The sequence below is a fragment of the Atractosteus spatula genome, unplaced genomic scaffold (genome assembly GCF_055471065.1).
Source record: "Atractosteus spatula isolate fAtrSpa1 unplaced genomic scaffold, fAtrSpa1.hap1 Scaffold_158, whole genome shotgun sequence".
Taxonomy (NCBI): Eukaryota; Metazoa; Chordata; class Actinopteri; order Semionotiformes; family Lepisosteidae; genus Atractosteus; species Atractosteus spatula.
In genome coordinates, this window is record NW_028296717.1 from 1 (window position 1) to 13,911 (window position 13,911).

The following is a 13,911-nucleotide window of genomic DNA, read 5'->3' on the forward strand; positions in this document are numbered from 1 at the left end:
CTACTGCTGGTGGAGACAAACTTTTTGAGCATACTAACCACCGTTCGGTTTGCCCTTTCTGCCTGGCCCGAGGATTGAGGGTGGTAGGAGATATGCAACTGGGCCTTGACCCAAGCATATTCCACAGGGTTGCCATTACTGTAGCTGTGAAATGGGTTCCCCGATCCGAGTCCACGGTCAGGGGGAGTCCCCATCGACTGAACACATGGTTCACCAACAGCACTGCAGTTGTCTCTGCCGTGTCGTTGGGTGCTGGGAGGCACTCAATCCATTTTGTGAATGCACACGTAACAGTGAGGAAATATTTGTTCCCTCTGGATGACCTCACCAGCGGCCCCACCCAATCCATTTGTAGATTGGACCAGGGGAATGTCATGCCCTTTTTCTGGAGTGGTGCACGGTGCAAGGGCCATGATGGTTGGAACTGGCTACACGTCAGACACCCCTTTACATACGCGGCGATGTCTTGGCCCATGTGAGGCCAGAATGCCACCTGCTGGATAGTGTCGTACGTGGCCTTGATTCCCCGGTGGCCCCCACGGGGCTCGTCATGAGCGTGTTGGATCATGACCCCGCGATGGCAGCGGGGAACTACCCACTTTGGGACACCTTGTGCAACTGGTACACAAACCAACAACCCCTTTATAATTTTTAGGTTGTCTTTCACCTCTGCCAGTTCCTTCAACTCCGGAGACTGGCTCAGCACCTGCTCCGAAAGAGGTTGACGCACTGGGTCAGCGATATGCTGATACATTTGCCCAATTGCTGGGTCCTGTTTCTGCATTTCCGCAAGATCGGTGTTAAAACCCTGTGACCCAAGCACTACAGATTGAGGGTCAGCTCCGACATCCTGTCTAGCCCTGCTTCGGGTGACCGCCTTGACCTCAGCCACGGTTTCTGGGGGTAGCCATTCCTGCTGGAACTGCCAGGGTTCACCCTCTAAGGCGCCAGATTTGGCCAGCCAGTCGGCCTCATCATTCCCGTCTTTGTCGGGTCCCTTTACCTGGGAGTGTCCCTTCACCTTCCTCCAGTAAACCATCATTCCAGCCTCGGTTGTGAGCTTGTCACTGGCCAGGAACAACTCTTTGTTCTTAACTTCCTTGCCCCGGGCATTTTTCATGCCGTTACCCTTCCAATACGGAAGATGGGACACGAAGCTATGTCGGGCGTAGTTCGAGTCACTACAGATGACAAATTGTTTAAGGCCATGTGTCAGGGCCTGCTGGAGGGTGATCAGCACCCCAGCTACTTCCGCATACTGACTAGTCTTTGGTCCTAGCTTATAGCGGGTCGGCCCACAGGGAGTATTGTCTTGCCAGACTACTCCTACCCCTGCTAGCACCTGCTGTTTGTGGCGAAAAGAGCAACCGTCAACATAGGCCATGGGTAAGCCCTGGCCCACGTTCTCATCGTAGTACCGATGATTGTTCAGTAGCTCAGCAGCGGGAATTGTTTCTGGAGCTTCCATGTCAGTGTCACAGCCGTGACACACTTGGCCCAAAGCCAGGCCCTGTCCCAGGTACATTTTCTTGCTCTGTGCATAACTTACCTCTATCTCATAGCCTTGTAGGGCCATCATCCATGCCACAATCCTGCTATTTGACACCCTGCCCGCTTTCAGTCTCTGGCTATGCAGGAATGTCACAGGTTGGTGGCAGGTTTCGATGATGATCTTTTGTCCCCCAACATAACTACGGAAGTGTTCTACCGTCCAGACCGTAGACAACAAGGCCTTCTCGCAGTCCAAGAACTTTTGCTCCACTGGGCTCAGGGCTCGACTGGCATACACCACCACCCTTCGCTCTTGGTCATATTCCTGACTCAGAGCAGCCCCAAGGCAGTGCTCTGAGAACCCTGCTTCAAGGTAGAAGACCTTATTTTTCTCAGGGTAGGCCAAGCACGGCGCAATACCGAGTCTGCGCTTCAGCTCCATCACAGCCTGTTCTGGGGAAGGCCCCCACTCAAAGGGCACGTCTTTCTGCAACAGCTTGTGGAGGGGCCTTGCTATTTCAGCGTAATCCTCAATGAACTGCCGGGAATAATTACATACTCCCAGAAAGCTGCGCAGATCAGACAGGTTAGTGGGCGACTTCATATTCTGGATAGCTTGGACTCTGCTGGACTGTGGCTGTATGCCTTGGGCTCCAACCAATAGTCCCACGTACTCCACTTGGGTCCTACACCACTGTCCCTTAGCCAGGGACAGTTTGGCCCCTGCACAGGAGAACTGGGTCAACACATGCCTGATCTCGGCCATGTGTTCTTCCCAGGTCTGACTCCGCATCAGAATATCGTCCACATAGACCAGGTTGCCCCTGGCGGCTGCATCACTCATGGCTTTGTGCAGAAATATGTTGAACTCCGCTGGGGAGTTGGAGTACGCAAAGGGGCATCGATTCCAGGTGAACTGCCTGTTTCCAAAGGAAAAGGCCAGTTTGTACTGGTCTGTCGGTTCTACCTTAAGGGTCCAGAACCCATTGGCCACATCCACTGTGGTAAAATATTTCGCTGTTGTCACCTTGGCTAACTCCTGATCTAGGTAGATCATTGGCCATCGTGACAAAGGAACCTGTTTATTCAGCTGCCGGTAGTCAATGGTCAGACGACACTTACCACTGGGTTTCAGCACCGGCCACAGTGGGGAGTAGTAAGTGCAGTTACACTCCCTTATGATCTGACGCTCTAGTAGAGCATCCAACGTCTGCTTTATGGACTCGTATGCCGTGAGGGGAATGCGATACTGCCTGACATAGGTTGGGCGGGCGCCAGGGGCCGTGGGAATGCGCACTGTGTGCAAATCCGTCACCCTCAGTCAACACTTCCTGGAAATTCTGGAAGATCTGACGCAGCTGCTGATGCTGGCTTTCCGTTTCCAGGGCATCTGCCTTACCAACCTGTTCCTGTACCTGCTCTAGGAACCCCGCTTTTGACGGCATGGCGGTATCCCGGGTCGCACTCTCGGCTGAGTGGTCCGTCGGAACACCTGCGTGCACTGTGTACACAACCATCTCATCCTTATCGCTAAGGTCCACTCTGCACACCTCCTGGTTGCAGAATCCCTCTATTGGCATAATTGCAATCATCCGCCGGGGGTAGGTGTACTACACCTGCTTGGTTACCCCCTCCCTGGCCAAGGGACCAGGGAGCTGCCCCAGTACTGGGATGGCCAGTTCGAAATCATAGAAACCATTGTCAATTACCAGTCCCGTGTCAGTGCGAGCAGGGATTTTGACATCTTGTTTTGCTATGTTCTGCACCAACAGGCAGGTGGCTCGGCCATTCCGTTCCAGTCTGGGGGTACCACAGACTGCTAGGTTCAGTCTGTTAAACTGAGCTGATGGTTGGAAGAAAACCATCTCAGCGTCCGTTCTCTGTCCCTTCTTTAGGACTAGGCGTACCGGAAACCCTGCTGTCGACGCAGGAACGATCAGGTCCGAATCGTTTAGTACCTGGCAGGCCTGAGGAATCGTCTGACCTGACCGAATGTTCTCGGGGTCGCTGCTTAGAGAGTGAGCATCTGGGTTCACCCGTGTCCACAGCACACTGTTTACTGTGTCCAGCTGGGCGCCCAGTCAAACCAACAGGTCTGCACCAATACAGACTGAATGGGTCAGCTGAGGTGCTTCCTGGAAGTAGTGAGCAAACTTCCTTTTTCCGATGGAGATGGAAGCTACACAGCTTCCTTTGCTCCAAATGGACCTATGAGGTGGGGGGGCCCACCACAGAACCTGTGAATGCGTCACCAGGGTCACCTGACGGCTTCGCGTCAGGTCCTCGAACAGACCTTCACTGATTATGGTCTTCTCAGAGCTGAGGCTAAGAATTACATCATCAACCTGCACTTCTGCCACCTGGACCCCTCCCACCACCACAGGGTGGTAGTCCTGGTCCCCCTGAGGTGCCAGGATGCACAGAAAGGACTCCCATTCATTACTGGACAGGGAGATCCACTCTTCTTCAGGGATGAAAAAGGGGTGTGCTTTACCTGGCGGGTCAAGCAGCTGCTCGGAGCACTGCTCTTGTAGTTGGGAGACCGTGGGAGTGCTGGCCTGGGCAGGACTTCCCTGTAGTTTTGGAAAGCAAGAAGAGACATTTATTTCTCGTCCAGAGGAACCAGGAGGAACCTCCAACTCAGCTATAGTGTTCAGTGGGCACTGTGTGAGCACAGCATAACCACTGAACCCCCCTTTTCGCTGTACAACAGGCTAAGGGTTTTTGACCTGAGCCCGCAATTTTCCACGCTGGCAGTCCACCAGAGGCTCCAGCCTGTCAAGCAGGTCTTGGCCAATGAGTAATGGCTCTGTTTTAAACCTAGAGATGTAAACAGGATGCACTACGTTCATTGGCCCGAACCTAAGTGCCACCCACACTCGGTGTGTGATCCTGGCATGATCCTGGGTATAGCTGGAAATATCTATCTTACACAGTTCTACCTTAAGTCTGATGCCTTTTCCTTTCGCTACTCGTTTGAGCTCGCTGAGTAGATCGGCTGACATCAAACTAATTTTAGCCCCAGTGTCAATCAGTGCTTCTCTATCTAAGACGTTTTCAAGAGAAACCTTGATATAAATACGCCTTGCTTTGCCTTTCTGGCTGAGATTCCCTAAGGTCAGCGCCCAACTCAGAGTCACAGCCTTCCTCCAGGCAGGAAACCTCCCACCCATTCAGACTGAGGGAGGGGCTTGGGGCAGATCCCCGCCTCCTCCAGTGAGGAGGGGTGTGGTCCCCCTCAGCTCATTCACGCTTCCGGCAGTCGGTGCGGAAGGTTTACCCTGTCCTGATCTCTCAAGCAGGGCTTGTTCAAGCCTGGCCAGGCGGGCTGCAGTCGACTCCCTTCGTCCAGCCTTATGATAGGCTCTGCCTGAGCCCTTGCCTTCCCTGCAGCACCACGGCAGATATGGGATCGATAAAAGCCGAAAATTCTCCGATCATTGCCTGACACAGCTCCTCAAAGCTATTACAGACCTCCGGTCCTTGTCTAGACATCCACTCGTGGACCGCTCGACTGGTAGTTTTCCTTACTAACATAGCCTTTTCCTGTTCGGATGCTTCGGGCATAAACTGCAAAGTATATCTCAGCTCATCGACGTAGGTCTCCACATTATTCCCTGACGCTGACGGGTCAAAGCTTTCTACATCTTTGGCTAACTGCCTCAGGGAGTGGAGGTTAATTTTTACGGTTTCTCCGCGGGCAGGTAGACGGCCGTGATCAGGAGCAGGGGGTCTATGCCTGAATTGAATCGCCCTTGCATCTCGCGCAGGACTCGGCGATCTCCCCCATGCCGATCCGACCACAGACCCTGGCCGGGAGAAACCTCCTCCCGGCGCGCTGGGTGAGCGCTCCGGGCTGCTAGGTGGGCTGGCATGCAAGTGGGATCTAGCCTGTTTTGCTTCCAGTACGGCAGCATCTAACTCCTTTTGCCTTTCCTGGCTGAGCTCATTTAAACTCTCAATTTCTTTTTCTTTCAAGCTCGCTTCCAGGTCTCTCCTAGCTACCTCAGCCGCAGTTTCTCTAACAGACAGGTCATCTAATTTACCTAAAACTTCCCTGAGTCGGTCTTCACTTTCCTCATTTTTCACTCTTTTTTCTCTGATTATATCCAACAACTCAACTCGCTCCGCCTTATATCTTTCTAGCTTACCCTGAAGCTTTTGAAACTTTGTCAGGTCGGACAAAGACAGTTCCAGCTGTTTAGCTAGATTTAAGGCGAAACTCGACAGGACCTGAACTGCGTTCACAGACCCTCCTGTGTTAAGCTGGTTTGCTACCTTAGCTACTAAATCTAACTGCAGCTTCTCAATATCATCAAAGTTCAACTTTTCGATACCGCTCCAGTAACCAGGATTGTCGTCTCTAGAAATAGTACTTATAAGCGACTCCACTTCAGACATTTTAGCAGCCATTGTCATTACGTCAGAGAAACTTTAAGAGTATTACCCTTTTTTTCCTGTTACCAAAATACAGTATGGAATCTAAACACCCGAGCAGATGGATTTCCAATCAACACACGTTACACTAAACGCTAGAAAACAGGGGGATTTCTTTACGCAGTTATCAGCACACCCGGTATTCGCGTATAGAAGCCGCGGTGCTGTGCTGAACTTAAACTCACAGCAGCATCAGTTATTCTGTGTGATTGATTCTCATTTCATTCTAAACGAGCTCACCCAGGGAAGCCAAGAAATGTAGTGGTTTGATGGTTTTACTGAGACAATTATTAATTGTAGCAGTAATCACGAGGTGGTTCGTTGTGGCTTTTAGAAAATCAATCAAATCAATCATCAGAACAACTAACAATGCACACACACGGGTTCAATACACGAGATACATTTATTAACATAAATTGTGCACCAAACATATACTAGTCTGCCTGGATACAAGCGGCAGACCTTACTGTGAGGGTTATCAATATACAAGGTATATAATCTCGAAGAGATGCAAACACAAAGAGATACACAACAGAGAATATATGTCAATATATATCGTTCGGTTACCAAATCGCTAATCAGTGTTATTAGCCACTGTTACTCTAAACTCGGAAGTAAATACATTACTCATGAATTAAATTGATAACAACTTGTGTTGAGGTACAATTGAATTCTCGAGACGCAGTGTAGAACATGGGGTTTACTTATCCACTGTGTATGGATTTGAAATCTCCCGGCATGAACACCAAACCAGCTGACAGGCTCTGTTACAGCCTTTGTTCCAGCGGTTGTCCAATGGGCGTTGTCCCGGCGTCCTCTGGCTACCGGCCAACCAGTCGAGGTGCAGCTCGGAGTAGGACGGGCGGAGGAATCTGACTGCGGCGCGCAGGGCAGACGTTGCTCCGAGGGGATCTACCAGCAGTCCGGTTGGCTAGTAGAAAGTCTCTATGCACAGAGTGTGACTGCGAGTCCTCACAAGTCACTCTTTTGCCCGGGAAGAAGCTGGTTCGTTCCCGGTCCAGCGCTGCTTCTGAATAAGCTATTCAGGTTGTCGACGAGGGTCCAACTGTAGGCTGCCCTTGATCAAGTGGAGCATTCACGTTGGTAGAATTCTGAGTACATACGGGATCCTCAGCCTCGCGCTTAGAACAAAGTCCAAGTCCCTTTGCAGACAACAGCCTTTGTCACGTGATTGTCTCTGAGGATGCGCGAAAATGGCCAAGGAGAGCCCCGACCTGAGGTTGCGCTCCCTTTTTGACCAAGACACAGATGTGTTCTGATTGGTTGAGAGTTTGGTGGGCATTGGAGACCCACGTGGTGTTACCACTCCCTGCCAGTCTCTGATTGGTTGATCAAGGTGAGATACGAGTCACTTACTCCTGACACTTAGGAATGCAGTCCAGATGTCCATTTGGCACTCCCTAGACAGATAGGCGCCAATGGATGACCATTTATCATGATAGCCAGGCTTAGCTAAGTGCATCCCCGTTTGGGAGCTGTCCCTTATCAAAAGAAAACATCTTAAATCAGCCTGCATGAATACTTTCTCTGTGGTTGCACCACAGAGATGGAGAGTGAGATGGGGCCTCATTTAGGAAAGCACAGCAACGCTTAATTCTGTCTTATTACCAAGCATTGCTGCTACAACTGCTTAAATTCAAACTAAACAGGACTATGGGAATGAGATTTGATTTCGAACTGGGATTTAAATAAATTGGACCGCTGCACTACATTGTGCTTTATGTAAGACAAAAGGTGGGCTTCCTGTGTTTTCGATAACTCAGTTGTAAGAGCGGAGGAATATAGTGGAAACAGCTGGGAACTCTTTGTTCTCTGGTTTGAATCTGGCTGGAAGAAAGGTGTTTTTTATGTTTTTTAATCAAAAAGTGAAAATTTGTCGTTCACTTAGTTGTCCAACGAAAGCTGAGTAAACGGTGAAGCAGAGCCTCTTGTTCTGAATTCTTCTAACATTTTCTAGGCTTGTAGACTCCTCACTCTTCCTAAAAGAAAGTGCTGCAGATAAAGTAGTTGTCGGAAATTTAGTTCAGTGGTAAAGCACATACAGGCTGTATGTGGTTGTTTTCAATCGCCGGCGTCTTCACTCTGGATTTCTTCCTAAGCGCGATATCCTTCCTTACTTGTGTGTGAATTTCAGCGCGACACATAAACCCTTTGTCTGTTTTATAAAGATTATATTTTAAATCAGTTAAAACAAAAAAAGTACCAATTACATACACGTAGAAAACACATGTATCTAATTTGAAAATGTGGGCAATGTATTACTAATAGTGGAACTGAGCTCACAGAAGAGCAGTTGATATTGTTAAACCACGTATTATTTTTAAATGACACTACTAAGCACTGGCACGGTGTCTGTGCAGTCCTACTCAAGCTTTCTATCGACTGGATGAGTCTCCTGTTCCATCTCCAATTCTTTCTGCACATTTCGTCTGTTTCACCACCATTATCATTAGACTATAGCCACTAATACGAGAATACTGTTCTGAAAGACTGTCTTGAATAATAATGTTGAAAAGGGTTATGATAAGAGTTTTTTTTCATTAAGGTAACCGTACATTTGCCTGTATAGTACAACTTATCATCTGTATCCGCAAATCCCCAATATTAATGCTGTCTCCTGAGAAACACAAGTGTAGAGTCAAATCATATTAAATAATACAACAAATCTATTCAATTAACACCCCTATGTGACAGAACATATTTAAGACTTACACCCCTTTAAATATGTATTTCCTTCATTTCAGTTCTCTCCCCGGGATACCTGAAAATTCATTATAGCATAATAAAGTCTGTGCATGCATTACCTGTAATACAGCTACTAATACAGATAACATTAAACTTCATTATTAAGATATTACACTTTTATTAATAAAATATGTATTGATAAAATTCCTTGTGAATAATTGTAGTGTCCGGAAAGCAATTGTTCATTACTTAATGACGATAATATTTCCACTACATTCAGGACAGTTCCAATGTAATCTATTGTTCCGCTTAGTCCGCTTAGTCTCCTACTCTAGTAACATCTAATGGGCAGCAGCTGTTATTTTAGTTTTTTTGCAATTGAGAACAGGTTTGGTACAGAGTTGCTGACAAATTTCAGCAGCCAGTTTGTTGCAACCGACCCGTTGTAGCTACCAATCAGCAGCAAGGTGAAACAAACATTAGTTTTGCCTTTTTTTTTTACTACCGAGTAGTAGTTTATGTGGTAATTTCAGGTACAATGTATGAACTAAAGTTAACTAGTCCCATAGTAATGCATGGGATCCTATCAACAGAAAAAAAAATAGTTGTAACCCGAAAACACAACAAACACAAAACGAGAAGTCTTCGGGAACCTAGGTAAATCCCTGTAGTAGTCTGGCAACTATAAAAAAATAACCAAATGCAACAACTTCAAAAGAAAAAGAACATTAAAAACAAATCTGGGGAACAACATAAACACAGAATCTAATGCGAGAGCTTTATCAAGTCTTCAGTGCTCCTCTCGTCTCAGTAGACCTCTCTCATATATTTGTGTACAGGTCAACCGGAGGTACACAGCTGATAGTAACTTAAGTAGGGAGCTGCGTCAGCATGCGTGGGCTGCAAAGGGAAAAGTATAGGTTTATTCCATGCTGAAAAGAGAAAGAAACACACTGTTTCAGCTGTGGAGCCTTATTTGATTGTGACTCGAAGTAAACCTTACTTGTTCGTTTGATGTTAATTTATCTCCATCAAATACCTAAGAGTATCTAAACTCGATCCATCTATACATTGGGAACACTAAAATAGCAAGGAAAATGCAAGAAAAGAAACTGAAAGAATTGTGCTAACAGCAAAGGGGGACGGAGGGAGGTTGTCAGACAAGTAAATCAGCCTGGCAGATTATTTGCAGCGACGTTTTTTGAGTCAATCAGCACACAGATTTCTCTTCATGTGCATTAAACTGTTCAGTTAGTATCTTCGCTGTAGATAGGTTTCTTCAGAAGTCCAGTAAATTGACAATAATGGAGAACTAGCTGACGCACCCCGTCGTGAAGACCCTCTGTAAGGTGATTGCACGTTTCGTTTTCAAGTCGCCTCCTTTACACGCAATTGCATCCCCGACACTGAGAGAAAGCATGAGAAATGGCTACAATTTCAATGTTCTGACACCGACGTGTGAAAGACAATGTAACAGACTATCAAAATCCTGAAGTACCAAAACTTTTAATGCACCAGTTTTTTAAATATGACCCTCTGATCTTGGCATGTCAGAATACATTGGGAAAAAGTATGGCACGAATTGCATGAATTGCAATGGCACACATTGTTGAAAATATCACTGACCTTGTCGATATTTGCAGGGGATACGAATGTTGCACGTGTTGAACTACAACACGTAAAAATTGAGCTCCTTAGTCAATATCACCGGGAATGTCCAATAATGACGAACATCAGTAGCTTCAAGGAAACTTAGACTCGCACATGGAGTTTTATCTTTGACTGGAGGGTGGGAGAATTCATTTATACTCTCGTTGCTCATTAGCTAAATTATTTTAAAAATATGACACGGATTTGTTCGAGAAACTTCTAATCGCCTTAAAGAGAGTCTTCTTGAAGATGTGCACCAGCTAGCTCTCCACTGTCAATTGACAGGACTTTAGAAGAAACTGTTCTCATACAACCATCATACAAATTACACATCTTAAGGAACATGAAGAGAAATCCGTGTACTAAATAACATAAAACTGTCGCTGCAAATTATCACCAAGCTGTTTTATGTGTCTGACCACCTCTTTCCTACTTTGCAGCAAGCACAATTCTTTCTGTTTCTTCATCGCTATTTTACTGTCTCTTTTCCCCATGTAGAGATGGATTCACAGCCGAAACTTTAGGTCGGTTCCTGTTACTCTGTCCAATTGAAGGAGCTGTATTAAAGGCACTCCCATCTCTGCAGGAAAGTTATTGCTGCTCTCAACACAATATACTGCAGCCAAATGTGATAGTGATACTATCACTGCCTGTGGGCCACGTGTTCCAGCTGTTAGCCTATTATGTCATGTTCATCCACACCCAGAAACATTACTGCTGTAGCACAAGAGTTATATAGGCGCAGTCGATAGAGCATGAATCTCTTAATCTCAGAACTGTGGGTTCAGCTCCCACATTGAGTCCCTCTGTGTCAATTTGATCCCCCCAATCCTCCTAGCATGACCTGATGGTGTAACAGTGATACCCAGTGCTTTATATGACCTTTGCGTAATTCAGCTTTCTTTCCACTTGATTCAGATTTTGATCTGAAATCATCAGCCGAACAAGAGTTTATCTAAATCGAGGGAGACCTGCTCTCAAGCAAGTATTAAACACTTCAGCATTTACTGTTCGAATACCACAGTTTGTCAAAACATCCGCTTCTTAAGCTAATAAGTAACGTTTTTTGAGCATGCCTTGTATTTTTAAAAAGCATAAATTCACATAATGGAATTTGGATGGAACAAAGTAATCCAGCCCCTATACAACATTACAAAACCCACTGAAAACTGTAAAACAAACAAACAAATGAAACAACTTCAAAAGAAAAAGAAAAAGAACATTAAAAACATATCTGGGGAACAAGAAAAACAGAATTTAACTGCGAGAGCTTTTTCAAGTTTTCGGTACTCCAACCAGTAGTTCCGTTAAGCCTTATTCAAAGCCCAACTGTAGTAGGCAACTACACGCTCCCCATCTGGCCCCTCCTGCGCCAACACCGCGCCCACCCCCGAGTCACTCGCGTCGGTATCCAGGATATATGGTAACCATGGATCGGGGTAGGCTAGCACGGGGGCCCCCACCAGAGCTTCACGTAACCGGCTGAAAGCCGTCTCGCAGCCCGGGTCCAAGTCGAAACGGCGGCCCTTGTTGGTGAGGCAGTGCAGTGGGGAAGCGATGCTGGCAAAGTCCCGGACAAACCTCCGGTAATACAAAGCCAACCCCAGAAAGCTGTGCAGCTCTGCGACGGTGCGGGGAGTCAGCCATCCCCTCACTGCGGCGACCTTACCTGGGTCTGTAGCCACCCGTCGCGGTCCAACAACATGTCCGAGGAAGGTCCCCTCCCGCCGCAGGAGCTCTCACTTGTGGTGGTTGAGCCTCAGGCCAGCACGGCGGATGCAGGCCAGCACTGCCTGGAGGTTCGTCAAGGCCTGGTCGAAACCCTGGGCATGAACCAGCAGATCGTCCAGATACAGCACACACTGGTTCCACAGGACCGATGCCAGCACCCTCTCCATCAGCCTCTTGAAAATCGCCGGGGCATTGCACAGGCCAAAGGGAATGACAGTAAAGTGCCAGAGGCCCTGGCCGATGGAAAAGGCCGTCTTCGAGCGAGCATCGGGAGCAAGCGGTACCTGCCAGAAAACGCAGCGGAGGTCCATGGAGCTGAACCAGGTCGACCCAGTGATCCAAGGCGTTGTCTGTCTTTGGCAGGGGGTAGGAATCTTTCCGGGTGACCTCGTTCAGCTTGCAGTAGTTCACGCAGAACTTCCCGCTGCGGCCATCTCCCGGATCTTTTCCTCGGCGGTGGTAGAGGTCCTCAACGGCGCGCCTCGCTTCCACGCAACGCTCGGCCCCCACCACCGCCGACTTGTCAGGCCCCCCCGGGGCAGGATCCGGCACACTCGCTCCCCGGCTCGCAGACCCATTCCGCCCCGGCGACTGCCACCGCCACTGCCTCTTTTTCTCCCATCTCCGGTAAGCCCGTGTCCCTCGGCCTTCGCCGGACCTGCCCTCCACCAGGTGAAGTCACTCCCCCTGCCACACCAACTCCTGCCGGTCCAAGTCCACGCTGGCCTCCACTCACTGCAGCAGGTCCAGCCCCAGGATGCAGTCCTCCTGGATGGGTGCAAGGTAGCAGGCGCACCATCGCTGTACCCAGACGGAAGGCAAGCACCTGTTTCCCCCGGACTGCAGCGAGCTGTCCCGTCACAGTCCTTAGCAGCAGGCCGGAGGCCTCCCATCCTGGAGGGTTAGTTCCCTCGGTGTCGGGGAGGACGCCAGGCCAGAGTAGGGTTACCGATGAACCGGTATCGAGCAGGGCCAGGCAGGGTTGGTCCTCGATTCGGCAGTGGAGGTATAGGCCCCGGCTACAGCCGACTCGCCCCACGGTGGCGTGCAGGGCGCCGGTCTTCACAGTGCTCTCCGGAGCGGGGGTTGAGGTGTTCCAAGGGTGGCCATCCCCGTGCTGAGCCGCCCCATTCCCGTTTCCCAAAGCCGATCTAGGTGTGCGAGGCTCTGGGGCCCGGTGTACCCTCTTCCTGCAGCGTTGGCAAAACAGCTTGCAGGGCTGTTCCGTGGGGGTCGCTGTGCAGGCTGGCTCCTCTTCCCCCTCACTGGACTCCTCCGTCGCCACCTCGGTCAGCCGGCAGGGTGCACTGCGTCTGCTGGCGCTTCCAGCCACCCCGAACACGGCCTCAGCCCGTTTAGCAAGGGCCAAGGCCTGCTCCAGCGAGGCCGGCACAGCTCCTCGGGTAAGAGGGCCTTGAGAAAGGCCTGAAGAGCCATCTCCCGCTGCGCCTCCCGGGGGAAAGCCGGGTATCCTCGGCGGACAAGGAACATGACATCAGTGGCGACCGGGCCCAGCCGGAGAGCTGCTGCCAGCGCCGCATATTCACCTCAGTCCTCCTCTGGGACATCCAGGAGCACCTGGCAGGCCACTCCTTTCAGCGCCGCCGCCAGGTGGCCGCCCATCTCTGCCCGGTTCCAGCCATTCGTCCGGGCCGCGTGCTGGAACTGCGCCTTGTAGGTTTCCCAAGGCGCTTCCCCGTCGTAGCGACCAGGTCGCACCCGCGCTGGCGGGTGTGGGAATAGCTGGCCGGCTCCGGCAGGGAGGGCATCTTCTCTCTGGGGCATCCACTGGGCGGGAGTAGTGGGCAGTCGCCCCAATTCTACCAGCGGGACCACTACTGGGTAGCCCTGGAAAGGGCGGTGGCCACCTGTCGCACCCAGGAGTTGCTCAGGCTC